This window comes from Cynocephalus volans, chromosome 6 (genome assembly GCF_027409185.1).
Source record: "Cynocephalus volans isolate mCynVol1 chromosome 6, mCynVol1.pri, whole genome shotgun sequence".
Classification (NCBI taxonomy): domain Eukaryota; kingdom Metazoa; phylum Chordata; class Mammalia; order Dermoptera; family Cynocephalidae; genus Cynocephalus; species Cynocephalus volans.
This window is the reverse complement of record NC_084465.1, coordinates 116,937,524-116,965,329: the sequence shown is the minus strand read 5'-3', so window position 1 is coordinate 116,965,329 and position 27,806 is coordinate 116,937,524.

Here is a 27,806-nt window from a genome sequence, read left to right as displayed (position 1 = left end):
CCATTTTACAGATGAGATAACTGAGGGTCAGAGAGCTTAGCAACTTGCCTACGGTGGCACAGCTGATGCATGGCAGAGCTGGGATTTGAGCCCAGGAAGTCTGTATTGTCAACCACTGATAGTTTTCCATGATAGGTAATCACTCTCTTGCAATGGTTCTGATTGCATTGGGGCCTTGGAAGGAATCCTGAATAAAGCCTTAGCTAACATAAATTTTAACATAATTTATCCATTCATTAGGGCATTCTTTAAGAACTATTTATTGAATGCCTACGATATGTAAGCCCTAGCTAGGCACTGGGGAAACAGCAGAGAGTAGAATGGTAAGGTCTCATAGGGCTTGTAGTCTGGTTCAGGACCAGAGTCATACAAAAATAAATTAATAAGATGATTTCAGGTGCTAATAGGTACTATGAAGGAAATAAAACTGGGTGATGAGATGGGGATAAGGGGGTGAGTGGGTGAAGGGTGGGCTGCTTTAGGCAGGATTGTTGGGGAAGACCTTTCAGAGAAGGTGAAAATTTGAACTGAGACCTTGATGATGGGAAGGAGCAGATCTAGGAGAAGAACCTTCCAGGTAGAGGAGGAGCAAATGCAAATTTGGGAACAAGCTTGCAAGTGGGACAGTGGGGTTAGAGCACCGTGAACCAGGGCAGGCTTAAAGGTTGGGGGTTGCAGATTGCTTCAGATGAGTTTGGAGGGTTTGGATTCAGAAGCAGAATCACCACCTGGAGGCTGTTACAGGCACCCAGTGGGTTGAGGTCAGGGATGCTGCTAAACGTCCTACAATGCACAGGACAGCCCTCACCACACAGAATGACCCAGCCCCAAATGTCCATGGCGCCAAGGTTGAGAAGTCTGATCTCTGTACACAAGACTATAGTTCATAGGCCAAGGAGAGGAGATTGGAATTTATTCTAAGGGAAGGAGACTCCATCAGATGACTTGAAGTAGTGAGGTGTCAGAAGATACGAGTAGCTCTGGCTGCTGAATGGAAAATGGATTTTAGCAGGTCAAGAGTAGAAGCAGAAAGAACAATGAGATTTATTGTTGGTTTGTTTTTTGATTTTCTGATTTATTTAGTAGTAGTGATACATCATCCAGATGAATGGAGATGGTGGCTTGGTCTAGGAGAGCAGCGGAGGACACGAAGAGAAATGGCAGGATTTGAGAGGAAGAGGTGACCAGGTTTGCTGACCGATTGGATGTTGGGCCTGGATGGGGGAGAGGAATCAAGAATGACACTCAGGTTGTGGCTGGAGCAACTAACTGGGCAGGCGGATGCAGGAACCATAAACTTACACAGGGAGGAATCAGTTTGGGGACAACGGGGAGAAAACAAGAGTGCCCTCCTAGACATTTAGATTTGACAAAACTATTAGCTTACAAGAGGCGATGTCATACAGGCTGTTGTAATTACAGTCACATAAGTGACTGCCCCATACTGGGTCTTAAAATTTCTCTGTTTAGAAAATGGGCCATGGCCCTAAACACCTGTGTTCTTAGAATGATAAGGCCTGGAGATAAGGAATTGGATTTGATGCAGTTTCGCCCAGTTCTGAGAGACTCTTGTATATTTCACTGAATTTCCCACTCAGAGCACAGCTAGGAAGATAAACAAGAGAGGAGGAATTTAGTCTACTTTTCAGAAACCAAATTATGCTGCATAAGAACTGGCATTATTAGGAAGCCAGAGTTGTTGAATAATAGCCTGGGAACATCCCAAAAACTAGGTCTGGGATCTCTCCAACAGCTGAGGAAGATAAATAGAATAGAAATATAATTCTACCATGCTACAAAATGTGCCATTTGAACACCCAAGAAGATGGGACCTTGGAAGATTATAACCCATGATCCCACCAATTTCTCTCCCAGTGGTCCAAAGACTGTTCTCTGTATCTCCTCCTATGTGCACCGTGGTCTTGCATTCTTGACAACATTTGGAAAGACCTAAAGCAGGGAAAATATCTTCTTAAATTTGTTAGCTGTTTTCTTGGTATCTTTCCACAGGCTGAAAAAGGTCTCATTCTTTGAGATTACTGGGAGCCAAGTGAGTGGAGACATTTTTTGCAAAGATGAGATGGTGTGAGAGAAAAAGAGGAAGACTGAAAATGAAATTCCTGTTGTTTTATTTTATATTTTGATGGTGAGGTAGGGCAGCAGGGGAGGCACCCCATTCTCTGCTTGTGTGAGTGGCTGAGGTAGGGGAGAGCCCTGGGGGGAAGTAATCTGACTCCATTACCTGTAATTAAAGGGAGAATGTCAAGTCTCCCTGAGGATCCATCACTTATTGGAGAAGCAGCGAGCAATCTTTGCTTGCAGCCACTGGACTGGAGGAAAAGTAAAATGAGCCCTGTTTTGATGAGGTGTCCTGGAGCTACTGAAACATTCCACAAAGGGCATTTTCTCTAAGACCTGCTGAATTTATTCTATCGAACCATAAAGTGAAGCCAAAAAAGAATCTTAGCAATCAGTTTATAAGACAGAGAGAGAAAGACAGATTAACACCCACCAGTATTCTTCTAGAGCTTGCCACATGCCAAACATGGTGGTGCGGATGCCATGGTGAAGTCAGGGTCAAGGGCAAGTGTTGTAGCTTCTGGGCCATACAACTTCTGTCACAACTACCCAACTCTGCTGTGGTAGTGTGCAGGCAGCCATGGACATATGTAACTGAACGAGTGTGGCTGTGTGCTGATAAAACTTTCTTTATAAAAACAGATGATGGGCTGGTTTGGGCTTGTGAGCCCGAGTTTGCCAACCTTGGGTTTAGAATGTGGTTCTCATAACTTGCTGTGTATCAGGGCTGTGTGGGAGCTTTCTAGGAAAGCTTGTGTCAGCCCCACCTCCGGAAATTCTGAGTGTGGTCTGGCGTGGGGCCGGGGCATCAATACTTTTAAAAACCTCTTCAGGTAATTTAAGGTGCAGCCAGGGATCAGAATCAATGGGCGTAGCAATAGAATCATCACTGTGTGCCTGCTTGTGTATGTGTAGAATACTTACGCACAGCACCACCCTTAGAGATATTGACTTAACTGGTCTGGAATGGTCTAGAGATCAGAATTTTTCAAAGCTTCCTAAGTGATCCGACTATAAAGCCAGAGTTGAGAACCACTGGTCTGGAGGATGGGACAAACAGACAATTTCAATACAGTGTGATAATTGTAGAGCAGGAATAATTTCAGCAAGCGAGTTATTAATTTATTTATTGAAAAAAAGCACTTACATAGTTCTTGCTGTGTGCTGGGCAAGAGTTCTAAATGTTTATAGATATGAACTCAGTTTTCATAACGTTCTGTAAGGTAGATACTGTTAATATCCTTACTCTATAGTTAAAGAAACTGAGGCACAGAGAGCTTGACTGGGAGCAAATGAAAAGAAGGCGTGTTAGGAAAAACTTCTAGGAAAAGATGATGTCTGAGTTGAGACCTGCAGGATATGTATAAGAGAGCCGGTGAGTACAGGGTGGAGGAGGGAAATGGCAAGGAATACATACCAGGTACAACCTGGAGGGGAGAGATGACGTGGCATCTTCTGCAAACAGTGAGCAGGAGGTTGACTAGGGTTTAGAGTGTACTATGTTCTTGATGACCACAACAAAAGTAATTCTCAGTGGTGTGTTGGAATGAAATCTTTTTTTTTTTTGGAATGAAATCTTTTAAGGAGTGAATGAAAGGGGATAAAATGGGAGTTGGAAGTGAAGGTAATTCCTGATAGAACCTTGAAGAAGAGAAGAAATACGTGGTGGTAACAAGAAGGTGAGATGGGATTAAGGGAAGAAATTATTTTAAAGGTGAGAGACTTGAGGAGGTTTAAGTAGTGGTAGGCAGGGAACAGAGCAAAAGGAGAGGTTGAAGGTACAGGGGACAAGGGTGAATGATGGAGCAGTGTTCTTGAGAAGACACAGGCTCTAGAATGCATGAGAAACTTTTGGGAAGCAGGACCTCTTCCTCTGGGAAGAAAAGGGCTGTATGGGTGCACATATTTTGTAGGTGAGTGGGCAGGTAGGTGGAGGAAATTCTATCTGATGCTTTTTCAGTTGTGGGTATTTTGGTTGTAAGGAGTAGAGACCTTCTTAAGCGTGCTCAGGCGAGGTTATCAGTTAGGATTTCATGCAGAAATCCAAGTGTAGGTGCTGGGTCCAACAGGGACCTTACATGTCTTAAATATTGAGAATCCAGAGGTAGGCAGTTTAGCAATGGTATCAGCTACTGAAGGAAATGATAAGGAATTTAAGCTCTTTCTAGCTACCTGATTGACTATACTCTGTGTAGATTTTGTCCTCATGGCTACACAATGCTTGCTGTACCTCAAGCATTACATTTGCACTCCAGGCAGGAAGAAAGGGTTAAAGGTACATGTCAGTTGAATTTCTCTCTCATTTTTTAATCAGGAAAATTTTTTCTAGAGACCCCAGCAGTAGTTTATATCTCACTGGTCAGGCCAGATCACATGACCATCCCATCTGCAAGGAGGTTTGGGGAGGCAAATATATTTAACTGGGTGTATTGTCCCCCAAACAAAATCAGGGTTGTTTAATTCAGAGTAAAAAGAAGAAGGGGATGTGGATAGGCAAATAGCAGGTCTACCACACAAGAATACACACACAGTCTCAGGAATCCAAGGAACTGAAGTAGGGCCAGGCCTTACAGAGTCTGCAAATGGGAACTCTCTAACGAATGATACAGAATTGCTGTCTTCTCCCGTGCATCTGCTGTTTTCCTTTCTCTGCTCACTGGCTGTTTCTGTTTATGTTGTTTCTATTTGATAATTACTTTTACTCACGTGTGGCTCATACTGACTACCCAGCTTACTTTCTCAGTTCCAAATTCAGGACAATATCAGATTGGCTGAGCCTAACTTTTGAGCCAGGTTTACAAATTATTTGTTACCAGTTAGCCAATGGGATGGTGGGATTTCAATCCAGGCCATACTCATGCAACAGAAACTGTGAGGGGTAGTTTCCCTTTGAAGGAGTTCTGGGAAGGGAAGGTAGTGTAGGACTTCTACTTTTTTTGAGAAGTAGGAGGTGAGGTCTTAACCTAAAGGGGATCAGAAAAAGAGGGACATAAGAAAGTTTAGGAGACTAAAAATCTGAAACAAGTACAGAAAAGAGAAACCTGGAAGATATTCAGAGCAGCATTAAGGGTCCACTTGAATTTTCTGCCCAACATTTTTCGATGATTCCATTCTTTGTGATTATGTAGTTTCTTTCAGCAGAACTTGGAGGCAAACATTGGATTAATCCAGGGTTTGGATTTTTCCAGGTAAGTAAAAACGGCAGGTATTGGTACAAAGGATTACAGTATTAATTTTTTAAAAAATCTGGGATGATTGACAGCTGTTGTCAAAAAAAATCTTAGAATCTAAGATTCCAGAGTCTTGGGATTTCTTGCTGGATGGATGACTACATGGTTTAGGGTCATCATGACAGAGGATGGTCAGGAGGAGTTGAGAGACAAAAGATTTGAGAGGCATAAGTAGTGAATGAGTTGCTTGCATGGATATTGAAGTCACTTGGGATAGTATTAGTGTTTGGAATGGAGAGGAAAATGGTGTACCAGGATCTGGAATATTTAGTAAAAGAAGAGGGTGGTTAGGAGTGAGTGGGTAACTATGATATGAAGGTAAAGAGAGTTTAACCTGGGCATCATTTTAGATTTCTCTCTTCCTCATTATGCATGCCCCAAAAGTCATCAGCTCTTATAAGTTCCATCTCATAAAAATTTTACCTGACCCATCTCCTTCTATTTCCACTGCTGTTACCCTGGTCCAAGCCACCATTTCCTCCCACCTTTACCATTATGATAACCAACCAACACCCACTTTGAGTCACTTCAAGCCATTCTCCACTCTGTAGCTAGGGTGATCTATTTATTTATTTATTTTATTGAAGCATAATTGATTATGCATATTTTGGGGGGACAGGGTTGACCACCATCACCTGTGTACATCGTGTGATGATCAAATCAATATTATTAGCATATGCATCAGGAATGATCGTTTTAAGGTTCTGAATCTTATCACTGCTAAAGACTCTTCAACAGCTTCCCATTGCTCTTAAGATAAAATCTATGTAGGAAATTGTATTACTGTTGACAATATTTGATGTCCCTTCAGGCAGAGGACTCTACTTCACTGTCTCACTCATGTCAAGCATGGTCTGTAACTTGTAAGGACCCTCCATGCAGGAGGACTACGTATTTCTACCCCGTTGAACACAAAAGTAGCCATGTGACTTGCTTTGGCTGATGGAATGTGGGCCAAAGTGATGTGAATTATTTCTAAGCAGAAGCTTTGAGAGCCAGATATATGGCTCCTCGTTTCTCTCTTTCTCCTCTTTTTTTTTTTTTTTTTTGGGTTTTCTTATTTCTGATTTATCTATTTATTTATTTATTTATTTTGCAATGTTATTTTTTAAAAATTTTTTATTTTATTTTATTTTTTTTATTTTGTCGATATACATTGTGGCTGATTATTGCTCCCCATCACCAAAACCTCCCTCCCTTCTCCCTCCCCCCCTCCCCCCCAACAATGTCCTTTCTGTTTGCTTGTCGTATCAACTTCAAATAATTGTGGTTGTTATATCTTCTCCCCCCCAATGGTTTGTGTGTGTGTGTGTGTGTGTGTGTGTGTGTGTGTGAATTTATATATTAATTTTTAGCTCCCACCAATAAGTGAGAACATGTGATATTTCTCTTTCTGTGCCTGACTTGTTTCACTTAATATAATTCTCTCAAGGTCCATCCATGTTGTTGCAAATGGCAGTATTTCATTCGTTTTTATAGCTGAGTAGTATTCCATTGTGTAAATGTACCACATTTTCTGGATCCACTCATCCGATGATGGACATTTGGGCTGGTTCCAACTCTTGGCTATTGTAAAGAGTGCTGCGATGAACATTGGGGAACAGGTATACCTTCGACTTGATGATTTCCATTCCTCTGGGTATATTCCCAACAGTGGGATAGCTGGGTCGTATGGTAGATCTATCTGCAATTGTTTGAGGAATCTCCATACCATTTTCCATAGAGGCTGCACCATTTTGCAGTCCCACCAACAATGTATGAGAGTTCCTTTTTCTCCGCAACCTCGCCAGCATTTATCGTTCAGAGTCTTTTGGATTTTAGCCATCCTAACTGGGGTTAGATGGTATCTCAATGTGGTTTTGATTTGCATTTCCCAGATGCTGAGTGATGTTGAGCATTTTTTCATATGTCTGTTGGCCATTTGTATATCTTCCTTAGAGAAATGCCTACTTAGCTCTTTTGCCCATTTTTTAATTGGGTTGCTTGTTTTCTTCTTGTAAAGTTGTTTGAGTTCTTTGTATATTCTGGATATTAATCCTTTGTCAGATGTATATTTTGCAAATATTTTCTCCCACTCTGTTGGTTGTCTTTTAACTCTGTTAATTGTTTCTTTTGCTGTGCAGAAGCTTTTTAGTTTGATATAATCCCATTTGTTTATTTTTCCTTTGGTTGCCCGTGGTTTTGGGGTCGTATTCATGAAGTCTGTGCCCAGTCCTATTTCCTGAAGTGTTTCTCCTATGTTTTCTTTAAGAAGTTTTATTGTTTCAGGGTGTATATTTAAATCCTTAATCCATTTTGAGTTGATTTTAGTATACGGCGAGAGGTATGGATCTAGTTTCATTCTCCTGCATATGGATATCCAGTTATCCCAGCACCATTTGCTGAAGAGGCAGTCCCTTCCCCAGTGAATAGGCTTGGTGCCTTTGTCAAAGATCAGATGGCAGTAAGTGTGTGGGTTGATTTCTGGATTCTCTATTCTATTCCACTGATCAGTGTGTCTGTTTTTATGCCAGTACCATACTGTTTTGGTTCTTATAGCTTTGTAGTATAGCTTAAAGTCAGGTAGTGTTATGGCTCCAGCTTTATTTTTTTTGCTCAGCATTGCTTTGGCTATGCGTGGTCTTTTATTGTTCCATATAAATGTCTGGATAGTTCTTTCCATTTCTGAGAAAAATGTCTTTGGAATTTTGATGGGGATTGCATTGAATTTGTATATCACTTTGGGTAGTATGGACATTTTCACTATGTTGATTCTTCCAATCCAAGAGCATGGAATATCTTTCCATCTTCTTGTATCCTCTCTAATTTCTCTCAGCAGTGGTTTGTAGTTCTCATTATAGAGATTTTTCACATCCTTGGTTAACTCAATTCCTAAGTATTTTATTTTTTTGGTGGCTATTGTAAATGGGCAGGCTTTCTTGATTTCTCATTGTGCATGTTCACTACTGGAGAAAAGAAATGCTACTGATTGTTGTGTTTGATTTTGTATCCTGCTACTGTGCTGAAATCATTTATCAATTCCAAGAGTTTTTTTGTAGAGATTTTAGGCTGTTCGATATATAGGATCATGTCATCAGCAAACAGGGACAGTTTGACTTCATCTTTTCCAATCTGGATGCCCTTTATTTCCTTCTCTTGTCTGATTGCTCGGGCTAGTACTTCCAACACTATGTTGAATAGGAGTGGTGAGAGTGGGCATCCTTGTCTAGTGCCTGTTCTTAAAGGAAAAGCTTTCAGCTTTTCCCCATTCAGGATGATATTGGCAGTGGGTTTGGCATATATGGCTTTAATTATGTTGAGATACTTTCCCTCTATACCTAACTTATAGAGGGTCTTTGTCATGAATGAGTGCTGAACTTTATCAAATGCTTTTTCAGCATCTATAGAGATGATCATATGGTCCTTGTGTTTGAGTTTATTAATATGGTGTATCACATTTATTGATTTGCGTATGTTGAACCAACCTTGCATCCCTGGGATTAATCCCACTTGATCGTGATGAATAATTTTTCGTATGTGTTGCTGTATTCTGTTTGCTAGTATTTTAGTGAGGATTTTTGCATCTATATTCATCAAGGATATCGGCCTGTAGTTTTCTTTTTTGGTTATATCTTTACCTGGTTTTGGTATCAGGATGATGTTTGCTTCATAGAATGAGTTTGGGAGATTTGCGTCCGTTTCAATCTTTTGGAATAGTTTGTAAAGAATCGGTGTCAATTCCTCTTTGAATGTTTGGTAAAATTCTGCTGTGAATCCATCTGGTCCTGGGCTTTTCTTTGTTGGGAGCCTTCTGATAACAGCTTCAATCTCCTTTATTGTTATTGGTCTGTTCAAATTTTCTACGTCTTCACGGTTCAGTTTTGGGAGCTTGTGTGTGTCCAGAAATTTATCCATTTCCTCCAGATTTTCAAATTTGTTGGCGTATAGTTGTTTATAGTAGTCTCGAATGATTCCTTGTATTTCAGATGAATCAGTTGTGATATCGCCTTTTTCATTTCTAATTTTTGTTATTTGAGTCTTCTCTCTTCTTTTTTTGTAAGCCATGCTAATGGTTTGTCAATTTTATTTATCTTTTCCAAAAACCAACTTTTTGATTCATTGATCTTTTGAATTGTTTTTTGGTTTTCAATTTCATTCAGTTCTGCTCTGATCTTAATGATTTCTTTCCATCTGCTAACTTTAGGTTTGGATTGTTCTTGTTTTTCTAGTTCTTTAAGGTGAAGTGTTAGGTTGTTCACTTGCCATCTTTCCATTCTTCTGAAGTGAGCATTTAATGCAATAAATTTCCCCCTCAATACTGCTTTTGCAGTATCCCACAGGTTTTGGTATGATGTATCATTGTTTTCACTAGTTTCAATAAATTTTTTGATTTCCTGCTTGATTTCTTCTTGGACCCATATGTCATTAAGTAGAATGCTGTTTAATTTCCATGTGTTTCTATAGTTTCCAGAGTTTCGTTTGTTATTAATTTCTAGTTTTAATCCATTGTGGTCTGAGAAGATACATGGGATAATTCCAATGTTTTTGAATTTATTGAGACTTGATTTGTGACCTAATATGTGATCTATCCTGGAGAATGATCCATGTGCTGATGAGAAGAATGAATATTCTGGGGTTGTTGGATGGAATGTTCTGTAGATATCTGTCAATTCCAATTGGTCTAGAGTCTTGTTTAGATCTTGTGTTTCTCTACTGATTCTTTGCCTAGATGATCTGTCTAATATTGACAGTGGGGTGTTCAGGTCCCCTGCTATTATGGTATTAGTGTCTATTTCCTTCTTTAGGTCTAATAGAGTTTGTTTTATAAATCTGGCTGCTCCAACATTGGGTGCGTACATATTTATGATTGTTATGTCTTCTTGATGGATCAGTCCTTTTATCATTAAGTAGTGTCCCTCATTGTCTCTTTTTATGGTTTTTAGTTTAAAGTCTATTTTGTCAGATGTAAGAATAGCCACTCCAGCTCATTTTTCTTTTCTGTTTGCATGGTAAATCTTTTTCCATCCTTTCACTCTTAGTCTGTGTGAATCTTTATGGGTGTGGTGGGTCTCTTGAAGGCAGCATATAGTTGGGTCCTCCTTTTTGATCCAGTCAGCCAGTCTGTGTCTTTTGATTGGGGAATTTAAGCCTTTTACCTTAAGAGTTGTTATTGAAAGGTGTTGATTTATTCCTAGCATTTTATTGGTTGTTTGGTTGTCTTAGGTGTCTTTTGTTCCTTGCTTTCTGATTTACTGTTTGGTTTCTGTGTTTGTTGGTTCCTTAGGTTGTAGATAGCATTTTTGTTTGCTTGTTTTCTCTTCATGAATGCCATTTTTATTATACTAGTGGGTATTGATTTTTCTTGGGTTTTTATGGTGGTGGTAGTTATTTTTCAGGAACCAAACCCAGTACTCCCTTGAGGATTTCTTGTAAGCGTGGTCGTGTGGTAGTGAACTCCCGCAGTTTTTGTTTGTCTGAGAAATATACTATTTGCCCTTCATTTCGGAAGGATAGCCTTGCAGGGTAGAGTATTCTTGGCTGGCAATCTTTGTCTTTTAGTATTTTGAAAATATCATCCCATTCCTTTCTAGCTTTTAGGGTTTTTGATGAAAAGTCTGATGTTAGCCTGATTGGGGCTCCCTTATAGGTGATTTGACGCTTCTCTCTTGCAGCTTTTAAGATTCTCTCTTTGTCTCTGAGTTTTGCCAATTTGACTATGACATGTCTTGGAGAAGGCCTTTTTGGGTTGAATCCGTTTGGAGATCGTTGAGCTTCCTGGATCTGAAGATCTGTGAGTTTTCCTATACCTGGGAAGTTTTCTGCCACTATTTTGTTGAATATGTTTTCAATGGAATCTCCATTTTCCTCCCCTTCTGGAATACCCATGACTCAGATATTTTAGCGCTTGAGGTTGTCTGATATCTCTCTCAGATTTTCTTCAATGTCGTTGATTCTTTTTTCTTTCTTTTTGTCTGCTTGTGTTATTTCAAACAGCCCATCTTCAAGTTCAGAGGTTCTCTCTTCAACTTCGACAAGCCTGCTGGTTAAACTCTCCATTGTGTTTTTTATTTCGCTGAATAACTTCTTCAGTTCAGCAAATTCTGCTACATTTTTTTCAGGACATTGATTTCCTTGTACATTTCCTCTTTCAGATTCTGTATACTTTTCCTCATTTCATCATGATGTCTAGCTGAGTTTTCTTGTATCTCATTCAGTTTCCTTAGAATTATCACTCGAAATTCCTTGTCAGTCATTTCAAGGGCTTCTTGTTCTATAGGATCTAGAGTTTGAGATTTATTAACTTTTGGTGGTGTACTTTCTTGATTTTTTGTATTTCTGGTATCTTTTTTTTGGTGTTTATTCATTGTGGCAGGAGGTTTCACAGTCCACCGGTTTGAGACTAATGACTAACTAGGATGTTGCTGTGGTTGCCAATTTCGTATGGCTCCCTCTGTGACTGCTCAGTTAGCCTCTAGTGCCTTGTGTGTGTGGTTGCCTCAGGTCTTGGGCTTCTCCGGGGATCCACCTTTCTGGTCAGCTTGGACTCTGCTGGGCTGGTGGATCACGTACCACAGGGTGTGTGATCTCTGTTGAGCTTTCACTTCCTGTGCAGGACTTCTCCCCGTTCCGTGTGCTCTGGCTCAGGCTGTTGGATCGTGCAGTGGCGACCCCACAGGGTGTGTGGTTTCTGTCGAGTCTCCGCCTCCTTGGCCGCACGTCTCCCCACTCTGTGTGCACTGTGCTGGGCTGGGGCATGTCTTCTGCAACCCTCGTCTATCAGCTGGGCCTTCAAGACCCTGCTCGGCACCGCCTCGCCCAGGAAGTCTGCCAGGTTTCTGGTAGCACTGACGACCGGTCACTCTGGGTGCCTTTGTAGCACTGTGTAGATCTTTCTCGGGACTTGTTCACCTTTGTATCCCCCCGGCATAGACCGAATCTAGCGCCCACCTGCAGCCAGCTCTCTGGCAGGTTCAAGCAGACCTGGGAACTCTCCTACCACACTATTCCCAAGCAGAAATTCATTAGGCTTTTTTCCCAACTGGTGGCCACAAAGATGGTATCTGCCTCCCCGTAACAGGAAGTTTACCGGGGGCTGGAGTCCAGGGTGTGGTGGAGTGACAGTCGGCCCGCCCGTACTTCCTTGCCCTCCCGACACTGGCCGGGGACGCCCCACACCACCAGCCCCACCAGAGAACCGCGGAGGGAGTGGGAGGGGAGGCCGGCCCTGAGGCTCCGGAAAGCCCCGCGCCTGGCCAAGGAAGTGGGAAGGCTCAGTGAGGGCCGAGCCGGGCGGAGCTGCCCGTACCTGGGAAAATGGAGGCAGCCCCGGTGCAGTGAGTGAACCGGTGATGCAGGCGGGAGCCGGGTGGGTGTCAGCCCCCCGAACAGAGCTGGGCCAGGGGTCACTCACAGTGCTGTGCCAGGTCAGGTGCTCACTCTCTGCCTCTGGTTTTTCACCTTCCCCGTTCTCGGCCGCTGCCGCCTCGGGCTGTTCAGTCGTGGCACGGCTTGGGCGCTCCCAGGAATCTTCTTTAATGCCAGCCTGAAATCTCAAATCCTGAATAGGGCAGCTGGCCGCCTTCAGCGCGGCCCCGGCCTCTGGGATCCTGGCTGCATCCACAGCCGCCCTGGTGCCGTGTTCCCTGTTTCGAGACTCGCTTTTGCAGCTAAGAAACAGTTCTTTTCCTGCTCCACACTTCAAAGCTGTTGCCTGTAAATGAGGCAGCCTCTCCTTCCGGGGGCAAAGTGGCGGTCAGCCCCCACGACCGGCCAGCAGCTGTGGTCCTCCCTTAAGAGATGGCAAGAGGAAGGTCCACAAGTTTCCCGGCTGCCTGAGGCCCAGTGGCCGCCTTTTCCACCTCAGCTACTCTGTGCCAGCCGCCGCAGCCACCGCCATCTTGAAAACCCCGCCACTGATAATTATTACTGCAGTAAAAATATGGGTTGTAAGGTTCTTAACGATTTAAAGATTTGATCTGACTTCTCCAGCCTTATATCTCAAACATCTCCCCCTTTACCTGACTAACTCTTATTTTTCTTCCAGGTCCCAGCTTAAATGTCACTTCCCCAGAAAAGTCTTTTGTGACTTCCCTTCTCCCCCCACAACACTGAATTGACTTAGATTTCCTGATATTCTATCTTATAACACCTGGTCCATTTCCTTCTTTTTAAAATATTTTCTGTGAGGATGATTATCTGTTTACCCCAGGAGAATGTAAGTTCAGAGATGGAAGACATTGTGTTGTATAGTTCTTCATTATGTCCTGGTGCCTGGTATACAATAAACACTTGATTCATGTTTTTTGATCATGTGGGAAAATCTGAATCCAGATCCCAGGTGAGCCCAGAAGTTGGAAAGGTCTGATGCATCAAATGTGAACAGATAGGTGGAAAACAAGAGATGGATCCTCTGTGAACAGAAACAGAAACAGAAACAAACAGGCTGTGGGGAGAAGGGGAGGCACATGGAGAAATGACTGGAGACAAAATTTCACAGGGGAGAGGTCTCTTCTGGAATGCCAGACACCATTGCTACAGGTAGGGAGGCAGCCATTCAGGGCGCAGACTCATGTACTGAACTGCCACCCCACCCTCCCTCTCTCCTCCCCTCATTTAGTTCTTTCTCATTTCATTAACTTGTTGAACATCTAGATGCTGGACTTTTCTGAGAATGCAGTAATAATTGAGTTAATTCCTAGTTTTGATGTTGGAGACGTAGGTTCTCAGATTTCCCGAGGGAAGTATCCCGTCAGGAACCCACAATAACTCCAAGCTTACATGGCAGAGTCTCACTCACACTCAAAGTTTATTGCAAAGTGAAAGTACACACGGAAGGATGTGTGGGTGTCCTCATGAGTGAAGAATGCCCTGTGAACTCTTAGCGGAGGGTTTATATGTTGTTCTGGGAAGGGGGTGGTGTTTCTCTATCTTAACTAAGGGGATGAATATTCAGGAAAAAGGGGACTTTTAGTGTTCTTGTAAGTGTAAACTCTATTCTAAGAAAAAAAGTTTTTCTTTCTTTTTTTTTTTTTCTTTTTTTCTTTTTGGTGATTGTGGTTTTGTTTCCTGCTCAGAAAACCGCAAGGCTCTGAAGAAGGGTGAGCTGATTGGTAGGGTGGTTAAGCTGCTGCTAGCAGGTATTAGCCTGAGTAACCTCCCTGGGATGAGTCCCTGTTCTATCCTGCCTCAGTTTCATGAGCTTATTAAGTAGGGAAGACAGGCATGATTCAAATAATTATAAGAGTGATAGATGAATCTTTTAAAAGAGGAATTTAGAGGGGAGTCTCAAGATGGCGGCGGCTGCGGCGGCTTGCGCGGAGTAGCTGAGGTGGAAAAGGTGGCCACTGGGCCTCAGGCAGCCGGGAAACTTGTGGACCTTCCTCTGGCCATCTCTTAAGGGAGGACTGCTGCTGCTGGCCGGTCGTGGGGGCTCAACGCCACTTTGCCCCCAGCAGGAGAGGCTGCCTCATTTACAGGCAACAGCTTTGAAGTGTGGAGCAGGAAAAGAACTGATTCTTAGCTGCAAAAGCGAGTATTGAAACAGGGAACACGGCGCCAGGGCTGCTGTGGATGCAGCCAGGATCCCGAAGGCTGGGGCCGCACTGAAGGCAGCCAGCTGCCCTATTCAGGATTCGAGGTTTCAGGCCGGCATTAAAGAAGATTCCTGGGAGCGCCCGAGCGGCGCCGCGACTGAACAGCCCGAGGCGGCAGCGCCGAGAACACGGAAGGCAACAAACCAGAGACAGAGCGAGCGCCCGACCTGGCACAGCACTGTGAGTGATCCCTGGCACAGCTCTGTTCGGGGGGTGGATGCCCACGCGGCTTCCGCCTGCACCACCAGGCCACTCACTGCCCCGGTGCTGCCTCCATTTTCCCAGGTGCGGGCAGCTCCGCCCTGCTCGGCCATCACTGAGCCCATTTGCTTGGCCTGGCGCGGGGCTTTCCGGACCCTGCGGGCCGGCCTCCTCTCCCACTCCCTCCGCGGTTCTCTGGCGGGGCTGGGGGTGTGGGGCGTCCCGACCAGTGTTGGGAGGGCTAGAAAGTACGGGCGGGCCGACTGTCACTCCACCACACCCTGGACTCCGGCCCCGGTAAACTTCCTGTTACTGGGAGGCAGATAACATCTCTGCGACCACCAGTTTGGAAAAAAGCCTAACGAATTTCTGGTTGGGAATAGTGTGGTAGGAGAGTTCCCAGGTCCGCTTGAACCTGCCGGAGAGCAGGCTGCAGGCGGGCACTAGACTCGGTTTATACCGGGGGGATACAAAGGTGAACAAGACCCGAGAAAGATCTACACAGTGCTACAAAGGCACCCAGAGAGACCGGTCGTCTGTGCCTAGCAGAAACCTGGTAGACTTCCTGGGCGAGGCGGTGCTGAGCAGGGTCTTGAAGGCCCAGCTGATAGACGAGGGGTGCAGAAGACACACCCCAGCCCAGCACAGTGTGCACAGAGGGGGGAGACGTGCGGCCAGGGAGGCGGAGACTCGACAGAAACCACACACCCGGTGGGGTCGCCACTGCACGATCTAACAGCCTGGGCCAGAGCACACAGAACGGGGAGAAGTCCTGTACAGGAAGTGAAAGCTCAACAGAGATCACACACCCTGTGGTACGTGATCCACCAGCCCAGCAGAGTACAAGCTGACCAGAAAGGTGGATCCCTGGAGAAGCCCAAGACCCGTGGCAACCACACACACAAGACACTAGAGGCCAACTGAGCAGTCACGGCGGGAGCCATACCAAATTGGCAACCACAGCAACATCCTAGTTAGTTATTAGTCTCAAACCGGTGGACTGTGAAACCCCCTGCCACAATGAATAAACACCAAAAAAAAGACACCAGAAATACAAAAAATCAAGAAAGTACACCACCAAAAGTTAATAAATCTCACACTCTAGATCCTATAGAACAAGAAGCCCTTGAAATAACTGACAAGGAATTTCGAGTGATAATTCTAAGGAAACTGAATGAGATACAAGAAAACTCAGCTAGACATCATGATGAAATGAGAAAAAGTATACAGGATCTGAAAGAGAAAATATACAAGGAAATCAATGTCCTGAAAAAAAATGTAGCAGAACTTGCTGAACTGAAGAAGTTATTCAGCGAAATAAAAAACACAACGGAGAGTTTAACCAGCAGGCTTGTCGAAGTTGAAGAGAGAACCTCTGAACTTGAAGATGGGCTGTTTGAAATAACACAAGCAGACAAAAAGAAAGAAAAAAGAATCAAGGACATGGAAGAAAATCTGAGAGAGATATCAGACAACCTCAAGCGCTCAAATATCCGAGTTATGGGTATTCCAGAAGGGGAGGAAAATGGAGATTCCATTGAAAACATATTCAACAAAATAGTGGCAGAAAACTTCCCAGGTATAGGAAAAATCACAGATCTTCAGATCCAGGAAGCTCAACGATCTCCAAACGTATTCAACCCAAAAAGGCCTTCTCCAAGACATGTCATAGTCAAATTGGCAAAACTCAGAGACAAAGAGAGAATCTTAAAAGCTGCAAGAGAGAAGCGTCAAATCACCTATAAGGGAGCCCCAATCAGGTTAACATCAGACTTCTCATCACAAACCCTAAAAGCTAGAAAGGAATGGGATGATATTTTCAAAATACTAAAAGACAAAGATTGCCAGCCAAGAATACTCTACCCTGCAAGGCTATCCTTCCGAAATGAAGGGCAAATAGTATATTTCTCAGACAAACAAAAACTGCGGGAGTTCACTACCACAAGACCACCCTTACAAGAAATCCTCAAGGGAGTACTGGGTTTGGTTCCTGAAAAATAACTACCACTGCCATAAAAACCTAAGAAAAATCTAAACCCGCTAGTACAATAAAAATGGCATTCATGAAGAGAAAACAAGCTAACAAAAACACTATCTGCAACCTAAGGAACCAACAAACAAAGAAACCAAACAGTAAATCAGAAAGCAAGGAACAAAAGACACCTAAGACAACCAAACAACCAATAAAATGCTAGGAATAAATCAACACCTTTCAATAACAACTCTTAATGTTAAAGGCTTAAATTCCCCAATTAAAAGACACAGACTGGCTGACTGGATCAAAAAGCAGGACCCAACTATATGCTGCCTACAAGAGACCCACCTCACCCATAAAGATTCACACAGACTAAGAGTGAAAGGATGGAAAAAGATTTACCATGCAAACAGAAAAGAAAAACGAGCTGGAGTGGCTATTCTTATATCTGACAAAATAGACTTTAAACTAAAAACCATAAAAAGAGACAATGAGGGACACTACTTAATGATAAAAGGACTGATCCATCAAGAAGACATAACAATCATAAATATGTACGCACCCAATGTTGGAGCAGCCAGATTTATAAAACAAACTCTATTAGACCTAAAGAAGGATATAGACACTAATACCATAATAGCAGGGGACCTGAACACTCCACTGTCAATATTAGACAGATCATCTAGGCAAAGAATCAGTAGAGAAACACAAGATCTAAACAAGACTCTAGACCAATTGGAATTGGCAGATATCTACAGAACATTCCACCCAACAACCTCAGAATATTCATTCTTCTCAGCAGCACATGGATCATTCTCCAGGATAGATCACATATTAGGTCACAAATCAAGTCTCAGTAAATTCAAAAAAATTGGAATTATCCCATGTATCTTCTCAGACCACAATGGATTAAAACTGGAAATTAATAACAAACAAAACTCTGGAAACTATACAAACACATGGAAATTAAACAGCATTCTACTTAATGACATATGGGTCCAAGAAGAAATCAAGCAGGAAATCAAAAAGTTTATTGAAACTAATGAAAACAATGATACATCATACCAAAACCTGTGGGATACTGCAAAAGCAGTATTGAGGGGAAAATTTATTGCATTAAATGCTCACTTCAGAAGAATGGAAAGATGGCAAGTGAACAACCTAACACTTCACCTTAAAGAACTAGAAAAACAAGAACAATCCAATCCTAAAGTTAGCAGACGGAAAGAAATCATTAAGATCAGAGCAGAACTGAATGAAATTGAAAACCAAAAAACAATTCAAAAGATCAACGAATCAAAAAGTTGGTTTTTTGAAAAGATAAATAAAATTGACAAACCATTAGCATGGCTAACAAAAAAAAGAAGAGAGAAGACTCAAATAACAAAAATTAGAAATGAAAAAGGCGATATTACAACTGATTCATCTGAAATACAAGGAATCATTCGAGACTACTATAAACAACTATACGCCAACAAATTTGAAAATCTGGAGGAAATGGATAAATTTCTGGACACACACAAGCTCCCAAAACTGAACCGTGAAGACGTAGAAAATTTGAACAGACCAATAACAATAAAGGAGATTGAAGCTGTTATCAGAAGGCTCCCAACAAAGAAAAGCCCAGGACCAGATGGATTCACAGCAGAATTTTACCAAACATTCAAAGAGGAATTGACACCGATTCTTTACAAACTATTCCAAAAGATTGAAACGGACGCAAATCTCCCAAACTCATTCTATGAAGCAAACATCATCCTGATACCAAAACCAGGTAAAGATATAACCAAAAAAGAAAACTACAGGCCGATATCCTTGATGAATATAGATGCAAAAATCCTCACTAAAATACTAGCAAACAGAATACAGCAACACATACGAAAAATTATTCATCACGATCAAGTGGGATTCATCCCAGGGATGCAAGGTTGGTTCAACATACGCAAATCAATAAATGTGATACACCATATTAATAAACTCAAACACAAGGACCATATGATCATCTCTATAGATGCTGAAAAAGCATTTGATAAAGTTCAGCACTCATTCATGACAAAGACCCTCTATAAGTTAGGTATAGAGGGAAAGTATCTCAACATAATTAAAGCCATATATGCCAAACCCACTGCCAATATCATCCTGAATGGGGAAAAGCTGAAAGCTTTTCCTTTAAGAACAGGCACTAGACAAGGATGCCCACTCTCACCACTCCTATTCAACATAGTGTTGGAAGTACTAGCCAGAGCAATCAGAGAAGAGAAGGAAATAAAGGGCATCCAGATTGGAAAAGATGAAGTCAAACTGTCCCTGTTTGCAGATGACATGATCCTATATATCGAACAGCCTAAAACCTCTACAAAAAAACTCTTGGAATTGATAAATGATTTCAGCACAGTAGCAGGATACAAAATCAACACACAAAAATCAGTAGCATTTCTTTTCTCCAATAGTGAACATGCAGAAGGAGAAATCAAGAAAGCGTGCCCATTTACAATAGCCACCAAAAAAATAAAATACTTAGGAATTGAGTTAACCAAGGATGTGAAAAATCTCTATAATGAGAACTACAAACCACTGCTGAGAGAAATTAGAGAGGATACAAGAAGATGGAAAGATATTCCATGCTCTTGGATTGGAAGAATCAACATAGTGAAAATGTCCATACTACCCAAAGTGATATACAAATTCAATGCAATCCCCATCAAAATTCCAAAGACATTTTTCTCAGAAATGGAAAAAACTATTCAGACATTTATATGGAACAATAAAAGACCACGAATAGCCAAAGCAATGCTCAGCAAAAAAAATAAAGCTGGAGGCATAACACTACCTGACTTTAAGCTATACTACAAAGCTATAATAACCAAAACAGTATGGTACTGGCATAAAAACAGACACACTGACCAATGGAATAGAATAGAGAATCCAGAAATCAACCCACACACTTACTGCCATCTGATCTTTGACAAAGGCACCAAGCCTATTCACTGGGGAAGGGACTGCCTCTTCAGCAAGTGGTGTTGGGATAACTGGATATCGATATGCAGGAGAATGAAACTAGATCCATACCTCTCACCGTATACTAAAATCAACTCAAAATGGATTAAGGATTTAAATATACACCCTGAGACAATAAAACTTCTTAAAGAAAACATAGGGGAAACACTTCAAGAAATAGGACTGGGCACAGACTTCATGAATACGACCCCAAAAGCACGGGCAACCAAAGGAAAAATAAACAAATGGGATTATATCAAACTAAAAAGCTTCTGCACAGCAAAAGAAACAATTAAAAGAGTTAAAAGACAACCAACAGAGTGGGAGAAAATATTTGCAAAATATACATCTGACAAAGGATTAATATCCAGAATATATAAGGAACTCAAACAACTTTGCAAGAAGAAAACAAGCAACCCAATTAAAAAATGGGCAAAAGAGCTAAGTAGGCATTTCTCTAAGGAAGATATCCAAATGGCCAACAGACATATGAAAAAATGCTCAACATCACTCAGCATCCGGGAAATGCAAATCAAAACCACATGAGATACCATCTAACCCCAGCTAGGATGGCTAAAATCCAAAAGACTATGAACGATAAATGCTGGCGAGGCTGCGGAGAAAAAGGAACTCTCATACATTGTTGGTGGGACTGCAAAATGGTGCAGCCTCTATGGAAAATGGTATGGAGGTTCCTTAAACAATTGCAAATAGATCTACCATACGACCCAGCCATCCCACTGTTGGGAATATACCCAGAGGAATGGAAATCATCAAGTCGAAGGTATACCTGTTCCCCAATGTTCATCGCAGCACTCTTTACAATAGCCAAGAGTTGGAACCAGCCCAAATGCCCATCATCAGATGAGTGGATACGGAAAATGTGGTACATCTACACAATGGAATACTACTCAGCTATAAAAATGAATGAAATACTGCCATTTGCAACAACATGGATGGACCTTGAGAGAATTATATTAAGTGAAACAAGTCAGGCACAGAAAGAGAAATACCACATGTTCTCACTTATTGGAGGGAGCTAAACATTAATATATAAATTCACACACACACATACACACACACACAAATCGGGGGGGGAAGGGAAGAAGATATAACAACCACAATTATTTGAAGTTGATACAACAAGCAAACAGAAAGGACATTGTTGGGGGGGAGGGGGGGAGGGAGAAGGGAGGGAGGTTTTGGTGATGGGGAGCATTAATCAGCTACAATGTATATCGACAAAATAAAATTAAAAAAAAATAAAATAAAATAAAATAAAATTAAAAAAAAAAAAAAAGAAAATCCAAGCAGGCCAGTTAGTTCAGTTGGTGCTGATAACACCAAGGTCCAGGGTTCGATTTCTGTACCAGCAAGCCAACAACAAAAAGAAAAAAAAAAAAATAAATAAAAATAAAAATAAAAATAAAAGGGGAATTTAGAGGCCATGAAAAATTCCAAAGAGAAACAAATCTATGTTCACCTTTCCTGTCTCTGCTGCCTCTATTCTCTCTGTTTGCAATGTTTTTCTTTGATCTTTGCCTGCCCAAATTTTACCCATTCTTCAAAGGCCTCAGCTCAGGAGGTACTTTATTTAAACAAAACAAAACAAAACATAATCCTGTGGTCATCAGGAATTTCTCCATTAACTTGCAAGTGGTCATGAGATGCCATGGTTCAGAGTCACTCAAGATAATGGTCTTTCTGTCTATGTCTTCTCCTCCCTTATGTGAAGAGGCACTGGCACTTCCAATGGGATGCTGTCAGTCCATACTGGGATGGAGAGAGTTGAGGGGATATGGATGGGGCATTAATAGCATCAACCATACTTTGTCATCTTAAATTCAGTAGTCAGTCCTTCCTCCATCCCCCACTGTGTTTTGATGAAACTATATGCCTTCAGTATATTCTATCTTATCTTGTGTGTTCATGTTTTTCTCTTACTTTCCTATAAGCTCCTGGGGGCAGGAACCATGTCTGATTCATCTTTTTATCCTCTCCTAGCTTAGCAGAGGTCCTGTCACAGAGAATCTATTTACTCAATAAATGTTTACAGAATTGAATTGTGGGGGACACCATTGCTCCCCAGGGCACTATTAAATCAGGTCCATTCTTTTTTTTAACACCATGAAAGGATATTGTGAAGACATTGCCATTGATTCAGAGTATCTATCTCCAGAATTTTATTTATTAAAATTAAATTTTTTAATGAAAGTAATAGAAATACATGGTAACAAGTCATAGAATACAGAAGCATTTATTGATGCAAAGAAACAGCCTTTCACTCCACCTGCAGTCTTCTCTCCAAAGGCAGCTTCTTTTTAACTATTCCTGTTTTTTGTTCTGTTTGTGGCTACCAGAACTCTAAATAATATACTTGCATCTCTATTTTTTGGTTTATCTACTGCAGGCAATTTTTATCTCTTGTTTTCTATGAGAGATGAGGATTTAGTTCAGGCACACTAACCCTTTCCATCTTGTCCTTCTCTGAAGGACATTTGGTACCTTTGTTTTTCGTTCTTGTAGAATTACTCTTGTAGCTTTATTTTTCTCTCTTTTCAATTTATTTTTCTTAATTGAACCATGATAATTCTATATATTTATGGAGTGCAATATGATATTTGGGTGCATTCAATGATAATATCAGGGTGCTTAGTATATCCATCATCTCAAACACTTGCCATTTCTTTGTGTTAGGAACATTTGTAGCTTTCTACCATATAGTTTATACACTGTTCCTATCCTCTCATTTCTTATTTTGTCAATGTTCTTTTCATACATTCTTTGTAAGATGAGGACATTAGTATTTCCTTTCATTTTTCCTTCTGCTTCTACTCACCCCTCTCCCTCCCTTTTTCTGTTACCCTTTTGATTTCAAATTGCCTGCATGGTTAACAGCTACATTCTGTTCTTCAACCACAGTCAAGCTGCTCTTTGCCAGTGGGTTGACTGTAAAAGTTGAATACAAACCAATGCTTTCATTATTACAACTATGTAACTATCATTCACCCCTGGACCAAGGATTGAGCTAGAATTACATTTTCTTCTCTACAGATCTCAAGTCACCACCCTTGGGTAAGAATATCACTCAAATAAGAATATCACATGCATCAAAGTTAAAAGATTTTTAGATTCTTATGTCATTGGCTTAAATTCACACCACATTTAACTAGCTTCATGTGTAGGCCATAACTTTCTTACACCTTTTTAAAGCCTGGATTTTCTAATTGCTCTTTTACTTGTTGCCAAAAACATAATGTTCCTTTTATCATAACTTCAGTGTTCTGTCAATCAAGCCATTTCTGAGTGTATTTCTTGGTATGCCCATCCTTTCTTGCAAGACCTCTTGGAAAGAATGGGGCTGGGGGATGGGGTGCTCTGGCTTCCATATTGAACCACAACTCCTCTCCATTTTGTGAAATTTCATTTTAAAAAATATAATTTTGGTAAGTGAGATTATTACCAAGAATTATTCCGGGTTCTGAATGATTCCCATGCCAGACCAGACAACCTCTCAGTCTCATGTTCACCTTTCTCATATTTTCAATGTTGTTATTCTTCATGCCTTCATTTTCTTACCAGTAAAATGGGGTAAGAAATCCAAACGGTATCACAAGAAAAACGACTAGGAAGTAAATATGATTTTGGCTCTTTTTTGAAAAAAAAAAATCTCTATGTAAGCTATATACAAGGGCTATATAGGAGTGTACTTCAAAAAGTTCAGGGAAAAATAGAATTAAAAGATAATGTGAATCTTTCCATGAGCTTTTTGAAGACCTCCCCCTTGTATAAGGTTATTAAGCTTATAAGAGAATAAAAATAACTTAGGAGAAATCTTCCTGTGAATAGCATAGGGATCTTGTAAAGTACTTGTGACTTTTATTTCTGTGTTAGGGGCCATTAGTTTATGATCTTCTGTGATGCTCCTTGGATTGGAGCACAGTCTGATATCAGCTTTAGGAGCAAGACTTTCCAGTGCCTGAGGGTGGATGTTAGAGCCTCAGCTTAGATGCTGTGTTGAACCATAAATCTGATCCTTGGGGGATGCAAATTCTCTCTTCCTTCTCAGCTCTAGTGTAAAGTCCCCATGCAAGCTTCACACAGGGAGAAGGAAAACTTGTGCACTGTTACAGATCTTCATCTCAAAAGGAGCGGAGATCTCATTAAACCTATAGGAGGTTAAACCTCTACTCTGAAGCCAACCAGGTAGATCTGAGTTATTCAGGATTAAAATGATTTGGAGATTACTTCCCACTATCCCTTAGGGTCTCAGCTTACGGGTCACTTTCTTAGGGATATCTGTCTTGATTCTGTAGACTATATTAAATCCCCCTGAAATATATTCTCTGAATTGGTCAGGACCCTTTTTCTTGCAAGTGGCAGATACTCAAATCCAACTTGTTGAGACAGAAAGGAAATTTCTTGAGTCAAATAATTGTGAAGGCCAGGTAGCACTCATGGGTAGATCCATGGTGAATGTGGGAGGCAAATTTATATTAGGACTTTTGTCTCTCATCTCTCCTTACCTTTGCTGGACCCTCCTCCTCCTTCTCCTCCTCTTCCTCTTCTTCTATTCCTTCTTTTCTTTCTTTCTCCTTCCTTCCCTCCCTCCCTTTTATCCTCTATTTCTTCCTTTTTTAAAAAACATGTTTTTAGCATTTTGTACCACCAAAGTTCTAGTTTTTGTTACACTATAACTCACATAGAGGTAACAAGTACATCATTCTCCACGATCCATGTATCAAACTCCAGAGAAGACTCTAATTGTCCTTTCTCATATTAAGTGCCCATCCCTGAATTAATCGCTGTAACACGGGGAGTGGGGTATACCTGGATTGCCCATGTCTACTTCACATGTTCACTCAAATCACATGGAAGAATGTTTCATTGTCTGGAAAGAGGGGTTCTGTTGTCAGAAGAAGGCAGGAAGGATGATGGACACACGAAACATCAGGATCCTTTCCCGTTAGACCTTGTACTTGCTGTTTTATCTATACGCCAGGAAGTTAGGGAAGCTTAGGCTTCCAGGTCCCTTACTTGCATGGACCCTTTGTAAAATCTATAAGAATAGAATATTTTAAAGACTGACGTCTTCACTCTGACTTCTCCTTCCTCTCTGTTACACTTCCTTCATGCTGAGTAGTGTTGGAGCAGCTGCAGACAGGTTTTCTTTGTAATGACTAAGTAGAAATTAAGTTGCAGATGCATTTTAGTTTGAGGTTAAAGAGATGTATTTATGTGGTTTGCAGTGACTTATGTGTATAGTTAAATTGTTGCTATCCATCCTGTGATAGAAATGGCTTTCAGATATATGAGGGTACTTCAAAAAATTCATGAAAAGATTCATATTATCTTTCCATTCCATTTTTCCATGAACTTTTTGAAGTACTCTCGTAAATATTTCTACTGTTGACTGTGCCAACCCACATGGTGATAAGACATGACAGTGCAGGGACAGGATTGAATCAGTATTTGGAAGGTGTTCCTCAGTACTTGGCACCAGCAATATGTGGGCAATAGATAAGAAGCAAAGTTTGAAATGTACAGAGCCAAAAGCTGGTCTAAGGAAGACCAAAAAATCATATATGCATGCCACTTAATAGAAGTTTTCTGATAATAGGACAAAAATTTTAATAATAATTTGACATTAAGAATAGTAAGTTATGAAACTTAAAGAAACAATTAATTAAAAATAAATTTTAATTAATCATACTAGAGGAAAAATTGAATTATCTTTCTATTATCTCCATAGAAAATTATGTTACCAAATTGTCATCATGTGAAGAGGCAAAGAGCATGCAGCCAAAAACATGGGGAAAGAAATATAAATATTATAGTATTTTTCCATATTTTGTTGTTTGTGGTATTTGATAGTTTTTAAAAATTTATAGTTAATTGTGATTTCTTTACTCATTCATTTTTTTTATTGTTTGGGAACATTTAACGTGAGATGTATTCTCTTAAAAATTTTTTGAATGCACAATACAGTATTGTTAGCTATAGACACAATGTTGCATAGAAGATCTCTAGGACTTATTCATCTTGCATAATTGAAACTTTAAACTACTCAAACAGCAACTCCTTATTTTTCCTTTTCCTTTCCCAGCCCCTGGAAACCACCATTCTACTCTGTTTCTATGAGTTTAACTATATACATACTTTCTATCAGTGAAATTATGCAGTGTTTGTCCTTCTGTACCTGGCTTATTTCACTTAGCATAATGTACTCCAGGTTCAGCCATGTTGTCGCATATAGCAGAATTTCCTTCTTTTTCAAGATTGGATAATATTCCATTGTATGTAAGTATCACATTTTCTTTTCCATTCATCTATTGATGAACATTTAGACTGTTTTCATATCTTGGCTGTTGTGAATAATGCTGCAATGAACATGGGAGTGCAAACATCTTTTTGAGATCTTGATTTCAATTCTTTTGTGTATATACCCAGAAGTTGTATGGCTGGATCAAATTGACATCAATACAATAATGGTAGGAGACTTTATTTTTATTTATTTATTTGGTAGGAGACTTTAATACCCCACCTTTATTAATAAATAGAAAATCCAGACTAAAAATCAATAAGGAAATGGCAGACTTGAACAAAACTGTAGACCAAATGGATCTAACAGACTTATGTACAAAGCATTTCACCCAACAGCAAGCAGTTTACTCATTCTTAATACATATTATTTTGGTCTGGAGACAATAATGCAATGTAACATTTATCAAGTCATTACTTCTTGGCCAGACACTTATTTCTGCCTTTTAAAAAAAATTATTAGGTTTACATATGCTTTTTTGATATACTTGTACACTTCTGGGAGTTTGACAAATGCATAGACATTTACTTTTGTATCTAATTTTGTATTTAAATTTTGTGCTCTTTTTTTTTTTTTTAAGAGACTATCCTTTCCCAAATTATATAAGCTTTGGGCCCTGTAAAAATTGAATTTACTTGGGTCTATTTCCTTGTTTATTGACTGGCTTTCCTATTAGACTCTAAGCTTGGTCATTGTCTGTTTTCCTCATCACTCTTAACTCAAAATCTAGCACAGTGCCTGGCACATAGTAGGTGCTCGATAAATAAAAAGGGAAAACTCTGTGGGAATAGCAGGTCTCAGCAAATGCCTCAACTTCCAGACCAGTCCTGGGACATATGCAACCCTGTTATGAGGACTTAGCATTGCTTCAGCCACTATGGCTGGTTCCCAGGAATGCCTACAATGACTCAGGGCCCCTTACATTGCTGTGTTTATTCTCTTCTGCTATATTTCTAGTGGTAGCATTTCAATATGCAAAATATGAAGCCTTATTTTCCCCAGCCCTGGTATGCAAGATCAGAATTTTGCATTGGTCCTTTTTAACTGAACTTTTGCTTGGGCCAGTTTGAGTCCCAGTTTCCACATCTAGAAGTCTGATTCTGAATTTTATCCCTATGGAAGGATTTTATAATCTTGGATCAATCTTCTTAATTGCCTTATTGCCTTAATGCTAAGAAGTGTCCACTCTGGAGACCTAGACTTGGGGGACTTGTTTAGACTTCTTATCATTTCTTGGGTCCATGATTAATTAATTCTTTCAAAAAATTTTTATGCATGCTAGGTGCCAGGCATTGTGCTTAGGTGGGCAAAACAAAAATTACTGTTGATTCCACAGAGCTTTCAGTCTAGGCTGGGTGTGGGGAGGAAGAAGAGAGAAACAGAAAGAGAAAAGAAACAAATAACCAAACAAACAAGTGAAATAATTGCTA